This window comes from Epinephelus lanceolatus, chromosome 2 (assembly GCF_041903045.1).
Source record: "Epinephelus lanceolatus isolate andai-2023 chromosome 2, ASM4190304v1, whole genome shotgun sequence".
NCBI lineage: Eukaryota > Metazoa > Chordata > Actinopteri > Perciformes > Serranidae > Epinephelus > Epinephelus lanceolatus.
Genome location: NC_135735.1, coordinates 11445911 through 11460286, shown reverse-complemented (window position 1 = coordinate 11460286; position 14376 = coordinate 11445911). Strand labels below are relative to the sequence as shown.

Below are 14376 nucleotides of genomic sequence, written 5' to 3'. Positions count from 1 at the left end.
GGCAAGATATGATGTCTTACATAACGTTTGTACGCCTCTGCTTTGGTACAGATTGACCAAATGAGATATAAGATGTTATTTCGTGAGCTTGCCATGAGCTGGAATGTGGATATTATTCCTTTTGGACAGAGCCAGACTAGCCTTTTCCCCCTGTTTCCAATCTTTATGCTAAGCTAAGCTAACTGGCTGTTGGCAGTGGATCCATAAGTGCCATACAAACTTGAAAGCATATTCAAACTTCTCTACCTCTCATCAAGAAGGTGAATAGGTGAATTTCCCAAAATATCAAACTTTTCCTTTACACATCTGCTCTCCAGGTTTTCAAGCACCCAGGTTATAAATCATCTCTCTCCTCCAGACATATACACACTGTAGTGTTTGAATTATAGAGAAGAACTGTCACTTAAAATGGTGACTGGGGCCCACAAGCTGTTTTATTTGCCCTGTATTTCTGTTACAAATTATGACGGGGCTTCTATGACCTCAGGAATCACTTAAAACTTCATCATCAGTTCTGCTTTTGTCTCAGGAATGTTTGCGTCAATACAGCCCCTGGTTTCATTTCCATTTAGTCCCTTAATCATCTAAAAGCGTCCAAAAACTACAGGTTGGTCCTCAATCCAAAGCTGGGCAGCAGACTGTCAGGCCTGAGCGACAGAGAACAGGAGGACCGTTGAAAGAGGGTGAAAGTGTTGGAAGGAACACTGAAAGACGAGAGGAATAAGAGAGTAGACCTTGTGACGAGGGACGTGCAGGAGAACACAAACTCCGTGAGGGATGAGCCAAGTGTTGCTCGCCACCTCTGTGTGGAAAAGTAATGTGAAATAGAGACGGAAGTTTACGAGCTGAAGAGACACAGCGGGGCAGTGAGGAAGAGGAGGAGGAGGTTTGATAGCACAACAACACACAAGCATCTTCTGATGTGGTTTCTGTATCACAGAAACAGATTAAAAGGACACATGGAGCTGGTTTGTCGAGCTCACATCCATGAAGGAGAAGTGTGTACAAAATACGAATGCAGCCAAATAAATGACTCAGCTATCAAATGACATAAACAAGGGAATTCTACACCTCTACTTCTCTTTGTGCTGGTGTACAGTACTGAGGCGGGGCTGTCTCACCAGTCACTTTAGCTTGTAGGTCTGTATTTTTAAAGACTGCCCAATCTTTTGTCTGACATTTAGCCTGGTTCAAGACCTCTGATTGTTCCTCATATCTCCAATATTTTGCAGGGCCTGGTTGGAAACAACAACTCAGCCAATCAGAGTTTTAATAGTGGGATTAAATGCAGACAAAATCATCTGTCTTGGCCAAAAAATGTGGCGAGACTGTGCTATGAAAATGACGATAAGCACCTTATGAGCTGACTTACAAAACTTTACTTATTGAAACAACAATTCTCAAATCTGCCTTATATCTGTCATTGAAATGAACCACTCCACAAACGCTACCACAGCTTCCATGTCAGCCAACAAGAGAATTTTGACCTGATGATGGCATGAGATGAAAAGTCAGGGGATCTCAAAAAGCTTTACTGGGAGTACACTATTAGCAGTTTATATTCTACTCAAGTTTTGATGTCATGACTCTGGGTTTCTGTGTGAACCTATTCACAACTGCTGTAAATCCAAGCTGAATCCAAGATTATCAGTGCAGTTTTTCTTAAAACGTCATGGTCTGCCTTGTGTGTTTTTGCTTTAGGGCTCTACTTGCAACACAACTTAAAACCATTTTGTGGAGTTAGGACATCTTTTAAAGGCCTTTATGGTTGCAAATCAGTGGTATAGCTACAGATCTGTCACCCAAACTACCACATCAAAAACCACTTGTTTCTGTTCCCAGTACAACACCATTGGCTGGGTGGATGCTACTGTCAGATAAATAACAATAAACAAAAAAATCAAAAGCTGATTCAGTCATTTCCCAATCAAAGCACAGTGTGATTTACTTCACTTTTATGTCTTAGTTTAAACTTCTTTTACAGTCCATGAGCATAAAGAGGATCAGAGAGATCAAACTCCGTCAGTCATGTCAATAAAGGTATTCTAAAAAGCAATGTATAGACTCATACAACAGTAATCTCTCTCAATCATCATTAATGATCCACTAGAAGTGTGTCGCCATGTAATTATCTGCAGAGACTCTGCCCTATGTATTTTTTTATTTTCTGCATTTTGCAGTGTTCGAGATGCTTCTTGCAGGGGAGGGCTGCTCTGATAACTGCAATATTGCGCACTATTGACAAGCCAACTGCAGGGAATAGCAAGCCACCAACACAACAGCTTTGCTCACTTTTTTTCCCCTGGGAGCACCACGTATTTAAACCATGATATAAATGCCAGCTGAGCAATGCACATTTGCCACTTGCAGTTTTTTTTTACTTGTCACCGAGCCTTGAAAAATATTCAACTTTGGGTAAAACGCTGCAGGTGCTTATCACTGTCACTTTTTAACCAAACATTCAATCACAGTGGAGGAGGGGTGGTACCCAAGAGCTCATTTGGATGAGGATGCTGGGTTTAGATAAGAGGCAGAAGTGCTGCAAAGCTCTCCCAACCCCAGAGGACTACTGCGGAGCTCCATTGGCTTTCCGTAGGGTGTACTTTTCTTTTTCTAGATTATTTTAGTAATAGCCAGTATCACTGCTAGATGAGCAGACACATATCCACACATACGCACACACACATACAAACAGACAGAGACAGAAGATCTATGCTCTATGTGTGATGAGACTAAAGCAGAGGAGCAGAATTGGGTTTAAACTACTATATCATCCCCGCAGCTTGTTCAAAACTAAAATTTTTGTTGTTACAGAAAAAGTAAAGTACCGAAAAAAGGTATCATTGGGTACCAAATTCCAGGAACCAGAACCAACCAGTGCTGGTGTAAGTTCAACTGTAAATGCTACTCCAGCCCACACACAGGTGAGGTTGGGACTTTATACAAAGGTAGTGACCAAGTGCAAGACTGGCAGCAGCACACATCCAAGAGGAAGCTATGAAAAATGCGGACGAAGCACCGAAACAACACAAATATAACGAGACGAAATGTTAAGCGGACAAAGCTTGTTCCAAAACGAGAGTAAAAACGGGGTTGGCTTTTACTTTCACTTTTGCTGGCGGGTACTGAAGGTGAGGATGAGGATGAAGAGCTATGAGTTGGCCTGTTTTCTGATGGGCAGGTAGGTGCCAGTGGTTGGCTTAGCCAGCTTGCTTAAGTATCGTCTTATCCATTAAAAGTACAGTAGTTTGCAGTATTCATAAGCAGTGTAGGAAGGAGGGGCCAAGTTTGAATGTCTTGTTTACACACAGTAACCAACAGTTCCTGCACAGTAGATCTTAAATACACAATACAGAGATATCTGGATCCAATACAGGCGTGCCAAAAAGGTGGGTGATGGTAGCAGAGAGTCATGGGAGACAGAAAGAGATTCTGGTTGTTGGTTTATAGAGAAATGGGTCAGGCCAGTGAAGAGGAGGAGGAGGAGGGGAGAGACCAGCTGAGGGAGGGATGAGGAGGAGGGAGTGACGGATAGAGAGGCAGGTCCAGACCTCATAAGCTCCACTGGAAAAACTCGCAGTCATTAATCTGATTAATGTACACCAACAGTTTCCCTGCAGCCAGGCTGTGTCTATATGCTTCTACATATGAAGCATGTGGAGGCCTGTATGAGTTTTAGTCTGTAAGCTGCTCTATTATGTCTGCATTCCAGCAGAGTATGTGAGAGTATGTACAGTAGGTAACCATCGGGGCCTGGAGGCTTCAAACATCTATAAACAGAAATGCCTTTTGAGATACTTTTTTGCTCCAGCTGCTGTTTCTCTGCCAGCAGCTGGCTGTATATCAGAGCCTGGGAAACAGCTGTGTGCCAGAGCGCTGCTGTCCCAAATGAAAGACTCACTGTGTAAAGAAAGAAAATGATAACCATGCTCACAATGATCACAAAATGATTGCTGCTGGCAAAAATAAAGCACATTATGGGTTACTCTGAAAGCCACCCTGCTTTGTTTCGACAATCTGCCGCTTGAAAAACAACAGAGGTAGGTCAGAAGTTTGTAAATGTAGTGTTTTGCAGTGAATCACTTCTTGGATTAACTTGTCCTCAAGCTGTTTTATTAGCCTTGTTTCGTTTCCATGTTACAACCCACCGCACAGTGTGTGGCTCGGCTGTAACTGAAGCTGAATTAAAATGCCAACAGGAGGACTTGATTCTCACTGCTCCTCTGGCCCCGGTGTCGTCACAACTGCCAAGTTAGCACACACATGCTGAGTGAGGAGTGAAGACTATCACCCTTCTCACACAGAGATTGTGCTATAGGGCGTCTACAAAGTCCCCTCTTTATGTTGTCTATGCTTTTTTATACAGAACCAAACAACTGCACCATCGTGCCAACCCAGTGTGTGATTTTAGACAGCATGCCAGCATCATGACGCAGGCATGACATGTAACACAACAGCATCGACCTCTAGTGTGACAAACAACATACAGTACATGTGAGCAACGCTCTCTAAACAATAACAATAGTACACAGTAATGACAATAACTTACCGTCCCTGTTATATGGCAGCTGAGCTCGTCCTCTGCTCAGAGGATAAGAAACCCCCGTACCTCATTGTCTCCCCAATTTGGGGACATTTTCAGCTGCTGTTTCCTCTTCTTCGAATTAGCTGCTAACTGTTTCTAGCTGCTTTTTAAGTCTCCCTATGGTGGGTTGCGCACATTATTGCACATCTTATCAAAACATCAGACCCATCCTTTTCTGCCAGCTGTCCCTTTCACACAGATGTGAATTTGGCACTGTTAGTACCTCCACCAGCAGCCTTAAGGAGAGACAACTCTGTCCCCTCATTCTGCGATTGTGCCTTATATAAAGACCAACAAGGCAGAATAACAGCACAAATTTCCCACCTTGAGCAGGCAGTGTAAAAATGGCTTATGAGAATGTAAGAAGAAAGAAGTCCTTCAGCAGCTTCATATCCTGTAACAGCAACATGTTCCAGACAAAAACGTCATTAGTAAATATTGTCAGACTGCTGTCAAATACAGCAATGCAACCACACGCAAATATACTCACTACTAAATCGAAGAACAATATAAAGGTATGTTTCTGTTTGCACACTTTAAAAGCCAGAGGATGGAATAAAAAGTAATCCATTAACACTCTGAATTCTCAGTGGCCTCAACTGCTGTCCGTGAATGTTGACAAGCTTCCAGACTAAAAAACAAAATGTCCTGCAGGGAACTTCCAGTTTGCCGATGGAGTAGTTAGACGCATGATGAAACCGCGCACCCGGGTTAATTGCAGTTCACCCACCAAATAACTCGAAAACTTGAATTTTATTAGTGAAATGGGTAAATGAGTGGGAGAAGAAACACTAAAGGCCAAAGAAAAGAAGAAAAAATACTGAGACCTCAAGATAAAAGTGCCTCGGCGGCGAAAGCTAGCAACACCAAAGCAGATATAGCTAGCACCCGTAGTGAAGCCGCTGAAGGTCACAGGAGCCCCGGAACGAGCACTGACCCTGAAGATGTAATTAAGGTGATAAAGGAGCTAAAAACTGATCTCAAGGGGAACAATGAACGCCTTACACAAGAAATTAATAACTTGGGACAAGAAATCAATGGCAAACTCGACAACCTTGCCACAGAGATGCAGAGTCTGACTGACCGAGTTGGAGAAGGGGAAACCCGTGTGGAACAGGTGGAGGGATGGGCGGCGGAGGCGACCAAGGTGCTCTGCACCTGCCTGGAGCAGCAAAGAGTCCTGCAGCAGAAACTTACGGACCTTGAGTCGCTGTCCAGAAGAAACAATATACACATCTTTGGAGTGGCAGTGGGAGAGGAAGGAAATTCGGTACTACAGTTTGTTGTAGTGTTGTCACGATACCAAAATCTTTGTTTCGGTACCAATACCAATATGAATTTCGATACTTTTCGATACTCTTCGGTACTTCTCCTAAGGAAAAGTCCTTTTGGATACAAACCTTTAGAACAATAAATAGTAGGGGTACCAAAAAAATCATGGTTCAGTAAGTACCTCGGTACGGACGTCGTGGTTTGGTAACTCAAATGTTCCACCAAGTTTGTGTTGTCTTGTGTTGTCTCCCTTTGCGAGGCAGACTTTCTCTTGTCTTTTTTCACGTGCGCCAGCTGCGAATGTTGATACAGGTGTTGTCATACACACCACTTGTGCAATCTGTGCTCCAATAGGAACAAGAAAGGCGTTTGTGTGCATAAATGAGTAAAATAAATTAACTAAATTAATGAATTGCATCAATTTCAAAGTACCGGTATTTTCCAAATGCAGTATAGTACCATTTGGAATACTCTAGTACCACGGTACTATTTAAGTACCGGTATACCGTGCAACACTAGTTTGTTGAGAAACTCTCATCGTTCCCTGGCGAACAAACCCCAACCCAAAGCCCCTCCGAGGCCTATTATTATAAACTTCCAGGAGTTCACAACCAAGGAGACAGTATTGAGAGAAGCTTGGAGAAAGGGTAAGATCCAGCTGTATTAACTTGCTGCTTCTTAGCACTTTTGTCTTATTTATGTCTCATTAAAACAGTCATACACACAATCTCGTCCAACTTCTGTACGTGCACGTTGCTTTGGTGTTTTCATGCACAAAATAGGGCTGCCACTAACGATTATTTTCATTGTCGACTAATCTGTCGATTATTTCTTCGATTAGTCGACTAATCATTTCATCGAAAAATGTGTTAAAATGTTGAAAAATGTCGGCCTGTCTTGCCCAAACCCCGTCATCTAATGTCTTCTTTCATATTCACGCCAAAGGGTTTTAGTTCACTGTCACGGGAGAGTGTGTAAAGCTGCCAATATCTGAACGTAAGAAGCTGTTAGAAGAGAATTTTGGGGTACTTTTATAGTACTTTTCTATGAAAAATGACTCAAACCAATTAGTCGACTACTAAAATAGTCACCGATTATTTTAATAGTCGATTAGTCATCGATTAGTCGACTAATCGTGGCAGCCCTAGCACAAAATGCAGCGAAACACCTTCTTATCAACTGGTATTGCTAACAATGGCCAGCCGGGCTAGGACTGGTATTGCAAAAAAAAAAATCTTGGTTTTCTGACTTGTTGTTGTGGAATGTGGTCAACTCAGGTATGACACCATTCCCAGGTCTGACCTCTGACTTCTGATGTAAATGGAACGCAGCAAGAAAGCAAAAATATTTCCCACATTTCTAATTATTCCTTTCACTAAATTGAAGTTAATTTAGAAATATGAAGGTCACAAAAGAACCACACGACATTTTGATTTGTCACGGTACAACTCGATTGAAATTAGTCCAATCAAACAACATTAAAGACAACAGCATGTGATAATGTTTGTGGCTTGGGAAAGATGTCATTTAAAGGACAACAGGTGACTGACTCTTAGTCACTCAGACATGAACTTCTCTCACAGCACAAAACTCCCCAAGGTTTCACTGCTTTTGCCTCTGATTTTAGTAGTGCATTATTTTATATCTTTAACAATGATTTTAAACTGTTTTTCACAATGTTCAGACATTTTGTGTCAAGTGGGAAGTCATGTGAAAAGCTAGAAAATCCTCTTACTTCATTGGCTGATCTGATAGGTATCTGGTCAGGCTCAATCACATTTCAAAGTATAAACTCAAGAGATATCATCTGTGAGGCAAAGATACCATCGACTTACTCAGCAAATCAAAATACTGAAAAGACTAAAAGTAGCTGTAGAAAGTCACAGGCTTAAACAGCTGTGTGGGTGTCACCGTAAACCAGTGATGAAATGTGGAGTACTTTTACTCAAGTACTGTACTTAAGTGAAAATTCAAAGGTACTTGTACTTATGGTGCTTGGGTGTTTCCATTTTCTGCTACTTTACACTTCTACTCCACTAAATGTCATGGGCCAGTATTGTACTTTTTACTCCACTACATTTAATTAACAGCTTTAGCTACCAGTTACTTTCAGATTTATGATGGCCTTGCGGAGTCAATGTTGATTTGAGTTTCCATTACCAATTTAAAAATGTACATGATGGACCATATTTCTGGAGTCGGATTAAGGTGTACCCGACCACCTTCAAGCAGGTTGTGATGATGTTAAATAGGCATCATTACTCAGGAAACTTTCGGTGTCAACATTCAGTGATGACTGAGAAAAATATCTAAATATTTAAACTCTAAAATACAGTGCAGTAGAAGTATAACATAGGATAAAATCAAAATACTCATATGAAGTGGTAAATGTGCTTAGTTATTTTCCAGCACTGGTGTTAGGAGCATAGTTAGCATGATTACAAACAGCAACAGCACACAAACCACATATTGCACAGGCTCAAAACAACGCAGGCAGGCAGGCCCAGAGTGACAGCAGAACTTACCTTATCAGAGACGAAAACAGAGACGGACAGATGTCCAAACAGAAGACAGTCTTTGTCTCCACGGGCCTGAGAGACAAAAAAGGGACAGACGGAGAGAGGAAGGTCCGTTGGGAGCAGATGCAACAGCAAAGGGAAAACACACAGAGAAGTTTGTTAGACAGCAGAGCAGCATGCAGTTAGATCCCAGCAGTGTTTTGATGGGGCTGGATGAGCTGCCCGTTATATGGCTCGGTGTTGGGTGGAAGGTGGCACATTCTGGGTGTCGTGGTGAAATGCCACACATGGAGCCTGTAGTGGACGAATAATGAAACAGCCAGAGGACCAGCGGCCCCCTATAAGAGGAGGTCAGAGCAGTTAGCTCACACCTCTAAAATTACCTGCCTGGGCAATGAGTTGGGAAGGGAGTGTCAGGCTTTAAAAGAGACCACACCAGTGATTTTTCCATGAGCTGATTAACTACAAATCACTTTAAAGTACTTTTGATCACATAAAGTGAAACATCATATCATTTAGATTTAAACTACAATAACAAAAGGCCTTTTTTAGACATTCAAGTTATACTTAAAGGATTCAAAATTCCACTGGAAGCTAAACTTACTCATGTAGACCACTATTTTTGAAACTGGTCCTGCAAACAGGCTGCAATTTAATCCCAATGGGCAATTGTGCACCGTCAGTGTGCGTCTATTAGAAGTGCTTGTTTTTGCCACTGACAGACTCAGAAATAAAAGATTTTCTTTACCCTTCACTAAGCCAGTCTGTTTTGTGTCCAAGTCTTCCTAAAGGAAAAGTCTTCTTCTGAAATCTTGCGGATTTTTCCAAACTGTCAAAATCAGCTAAATATTCAACCATGACACTAAATTTTTTTCCGATAACACTAAGCCAAGTCCAGACCAAAGATCTGCGACAAAACAAAACCGTTTTAGAACGTTGCAGAGAAAAGTTGCAACTGAGTGAACTGGCCAGTCTGAGCTCGACTCAAGCTGGCTGATGGTGTCACCTACAACTCAGCTGGTCAAATCACTGGTGGCTGGTTTTAGAACGTAAGGCATGTCACCTGTTTATACAGCCAGTCAGCTTGTAGTGAAGTTCGATGGTCAAGTCCAAATGACCACAGACGGTGTGTCAGCTTGCTGCGGCAGGTGCTCCGTACCTACTGAGCACTCTGAGCACTGTTGTTGTCCTCATAGTGTGGCGGTGTCGGATGGTGGGTAGCTGCTGCTGCTCGCTGTATGTGCTTATGCTCCCCCACGCACACACATTCTCATTGACTAACTCATTGGCGCTGCTTACTTATATTATTGTGGCGTATTTATTATGAATACAGTCCATCTGATGTTCTTGTTGCTGTTTCATCACTACTACAAATGCAACTGTGGCCAGTATCTTACTATCACTATCCTCATTCATATTTTAAGAGGCTACAAATTATATTCAGCCACAGAAAAAGCCTGAAAAGCTGTAAATCAGAACGGAAGTACAGAGAGTTGTTGCATAGAGATGATACACCATCTCATCTAGTTGCATTGGTGTGAACCAGCAGATTTTTATAACGTTGCAGAACAGCGTATTTCATGTAGTTGCATGTCACCTCGCCTCGTTGTGAAATCAAAAGCAAACTCTTCCCAGCATTCCTTTCTCCAGCTCTCAATAATGTTTCCACTGTTGTTTTTCCTGCAACAAGTCATCTCTTGTGAGATTTCAGAATGATACTTCTCTTTAGCGAGACTTGGTCACAATGAAAAAACAGACCAGTAAGAGGGAAGAGGTTCTCAGCAGGGTCTTTTCTGTAATGTTTGAGACGCTTCTAACAATCTGAGCCTGTCAATGGCAAAAACAAGGACCTTTAATGGACGTAAATTGACAGTGCACAGTTGCCTGTAGAGATTACGCTGCAGCCTTTTTTCGATGTGGCCACAGCGGTCTCTCTCAATACTGGACCAATTTCAAAAAATTGTTGTCTCCATTAGTCACTTAGACACAAAAACGTGGGAAAACAGAGTCCAGGTTGAAAAATACTGACGTTTCCCTTTAACTTAAAACCCAAGTGAGAGCTGAACAGTGCCTCAACCTCCTGGTAAACCAAGACTGCTCATCTGAGTCTGACCCATTGTGATGATTGGATAACTGCTCAAATTTGACACCAGAGTTTCACTTTTGAATGTTTCACGCACCAGTGCCAAGAGCCGAGAGCCCAACCCTTTTCACTTTGAACACAAACAATAAATTCAATTGGTTAGTAATGAACATCAAATAATGCCAAACCACATACAAGCTGCTTCATGACACGAGGTTAGATATTAGAGAAACAGTGAGCGTGGCACGAAGACAGGCCTGTTCAAAGAAAACCAAAAGCAGAGCAACATCCTTCATGTTAATGCCTCGTTCACAGCAGTAATGCAGTTTTGTGAATGATGGTGATTCATTATATTGCTGCATCAACCTGCTGAAAATAAGGAATCATGTTTCATAACGTAATTCTGCTAACTTTAATTTTTTTGTCTTCTTGAGTATCACGTTATTGAAGGTATCTGTATTGTTGTAAAACATGCAGCGACATTTGAACTTTAAGTTTTGAATCAGATCTTTTAAGCAATTAGGCTAATTCAACATTTCACACTCCCACTCATGTGATGATCTCATTCTTGTAACGTTTGACAGCCCGAGGCTCTGACAACAAACCATGTGACAGCTCCCTGGAAGAGGTGAGGACAGAAGGCAAACCGAAAGCAGATCACAAACAGAGAGGCGGAGTACTGCAGACTGAAAGAAAAAAGGACAACTCAGCCTTGTTCCCACACACACAGCTGTTCTCCCAGCTCATTTTTAACCAGGACCACATCACTGAGGCCATGTTGGCCCGGAACACGCCTCCACACCAGCTTCCCTAGCTCTGCAAAAAGCGCTGCAGCTTGAAAACCTTGGGATGCTGGCTGGGGCTGGCTTGGTACAATCTGTTGCACGTTGCAAAGATTAACCCAGAACCTGCTTCGCCTGCTGTTCACATTTGACTCCACTGTGAGTGCATGAAGCCTCGCTGTTTAAAATGCAACACAAAAGGATTCACATTCTCTGACTAAATACAGCTTTAACAAAAAGATCCTGACTGCAGGTTTATTAAAAATAGAGCTGGAACAATTGGTTGATTAACAAAATCTGCAACTACTTTGTTAAATCTTTTAAATTGTTTTTCAAGCAAAAATGCCAAATAATGGTTACAGGTTCTTAAATGTGAGGATTTGGTGCTTTTCCTTTACATTATAGTATGCTGAATATCTTTGAGACAGTTGATCTGACAAAAGCAAAAGCCAGTTTTATTGACACTCTTCAGTTTTTGACGTCTGGTGTCACTTTCTCAAGGTTAAATTAAAGTTAAAAGCATAAGCAGATACCTTAGCCAACCAGAGGACAGCTGTCAGACTGGGTGGGAGTTCACATTCTGCGTTGACATATTTCATGTTTGCATGAAATTCCACTTGCTTGGCAGGATCTGAAGCCTGAAGCTGGGGGAAAGTTTCAGCCTGCCTGCCCCGCCCCTCCATGGACTCTACTATAATACTGCTGCTTGCCAAGGACTCCCAAAACTCCCCCATGTGATTTCTACCAGCCAACAGACCGCAAGCCACACATATGTGTTTTTATATCTAATATAAATTGATTAACATGACCATGTGTGATAGAGAAAGGTTACTCGAAGTGTCACACCCACAAATAATTATCTCCCAACTCATTCCCACGCATTTTAATAACCTTTGCATTAATTGTGTTTATTTGCAATGATGCAAAAAAACAAACAGCTTGACTGTAAGCTCAACGGTACCCTGTGACAAACCGACAATTTAAATGACTATATTCAGCCAAATAACAACGATATGCAGGGGCTGTGCCTCAGCCAGTTTGTTTTGTAGTTTTTCTGCCCTCAACTTAACAAAAAATACTTTAAAAACTTTACATTCTGTATACTTTTTTATTCCTTCTATGCACAAAATTTGAATATTGATGTTTCTATTATTTATGTATTTGGATAACAGAAAGTTAATGGCAGTCTACTCTGTACAGACTTGAGCAGCGACCTATGCTAAGCTAGCAGCCACACCTAAAGCTAACATCATAATCAAAGACCATTAATTAACTTAGATTGCTCATTTTAAAGTCATTTCCTGTATCTGTGTCACATCGGTGTCGCATTTTGATAATAGTATGACTTTAACATATCAGATAAATAGATGGGTTAGCACTGTCACCTCGCAGTAAGAGGGTTGCTGGCGCGGATCCAGGGTAGGGGTTCGAATTTGCATGTTCTCCTCGAGTGGGTTTTCTCCGGGTACTCTGGCTTCCTCCCACAGTCCAAAGACATGCAGGTTAACTGGTGACTCTAAATCCAAATGAATGAATGAATAAATACAAATCAATGAGGGCTACTTTTGAAGCAAATGTTATACTATTACATAAAAACGGAAGAAGTGTAATCAACATGCCAAATTCAAATGAGCTGACAAGAATCTGGCAAAGCACCAGAGGTAGAGGAAGTACTTTGAGCTTCAGTAGGGATGCGCAATAATATCGGCACGTCATCAGTATCGGCCAGCATGTTTTTTCTTATTTTGCACAATGATTGAATGAATACATGCATACATTGGAAAGTACTGTATTTTATGCTGCTGGGCCATCACGAGCATGCATGCATATTCATTCCTTCATTCATTTTCCGTAACCATTTATAATGTTAGGGGTCCCGGATGTGCTGGAGCCTATCCCAGCTGACACTGGGCAAGAGACAGGGTACACCCTGGACAGGTCACCAGACTATCACAGGGCTGACACATATCACAATGGCCAATTTAGAGTCACCAATTAACCTGCATGTCTTTGGACTGTGGGAGGAAGCTGGAGTACCTGGAGAAAACCCACGCTGACATGGGCAGAACATGCAAACTCCAGGTCTGCACCCCAGGTTCGAACCAGGAACACTCTTGCTATGAGGCAACAATGCTAACCATTGAACCACCATGCCGCCACACCCGTGTATAATATGATGTTAACTCCACTACAGAAGAGACTTGATGATCACTAAAATCAGATAGGGAAAAAAGCGAATTTATCTTTATTGGTATCAGTTATCAACCAAATATGCTGTTATACATCGGCACATCAGTGTAGAAATACTCTGTTACAAGTAAAAGTCCTACATTAAAATGTTTACTTTGTATCAGCATCAAAATATACTTAAAATACCGAAAGTAAAAGTACTTATTTTGCAGAATACATTATTTCACAATAATGTATATTATATTATTGGAATAAAACTATTGATGCATTAATGTGTACATCACTTTAATGTTGAAGCTGGTAAGGAGATCATTTAAATCACATGATATACTTTTATCTGCTGAGTAGTGTTTGATTTTCCCCAGGAGATCAATAAAGTATTGATCTAAAACATTAAGCTACATCATTAGTCTGTAATGGTGTAGAAATATTAAGTTAGTTAGAGGACGTTTTAAATACTCAAGTAAAGTAGGCTACAAGTATTTCAAAACTGTACTTAAGTACAGTACTTGAAGCTGGTCAGGAGATCATTTAAATCACATTACATACTTTTATCTGCTGAGTAGTGTTTGTTTTTCCCTTTGGGGATCATTACAGTTTTAATCTAAAACATTAAGCTACATCATTAGCAGTAATGGAGTAGTAATATAAAGTAAGTTAAAGTATAAAGTAAGTTGGCGGGAAATTTAAATACTCAAGTAAAGTGGGCAATAAGTACCTAAAAACTGTACTCAAGTACAGTACTTTTAAGTAAAAATACTCAGTTACTTTCCACCACTCAAAGTACTTTTAGCCACAAGCTAACGCTAGCTTAGTTACCAACTATCAGAATATGACAGTTATTGATCCTCGGTGTTTAAAACACGGTACAGTGGGTAAAGTACCGACGTTACGTCCACAGTAATATATAAATATAGACGTTACACAGGATTATGTGACCAAAGG

General features: G+C 41.2%; 1 protein-coding gene across 2 annotated transcripts in view; it reads right to left on the bottom strand.

The window, feature by feature from the left end:
- The window catches only part of pacsin3 (protein kinase C and casein kinase substrate in neurons 3), a 43059-nt gene that overhangs the window by 28275 nt on the left and 408 nt on the right, over window positions 1-14376 (bottom strand). The window contains exon 2 of one of the 2 annotated variants that reach the window (XM_033623327.2): window positions 8383-8448. The exons of the other annotated variant lie outside the window; for it this stretch is intronic. The gene's annotated coding sequence lies outside the window, so the exon portion shown is untranslated. The remainder of the gene's footprint in view (window positions 1-8382; window positions 8449-14376) is intronic. 2 annotated transcript variants of the gene reach the window in all.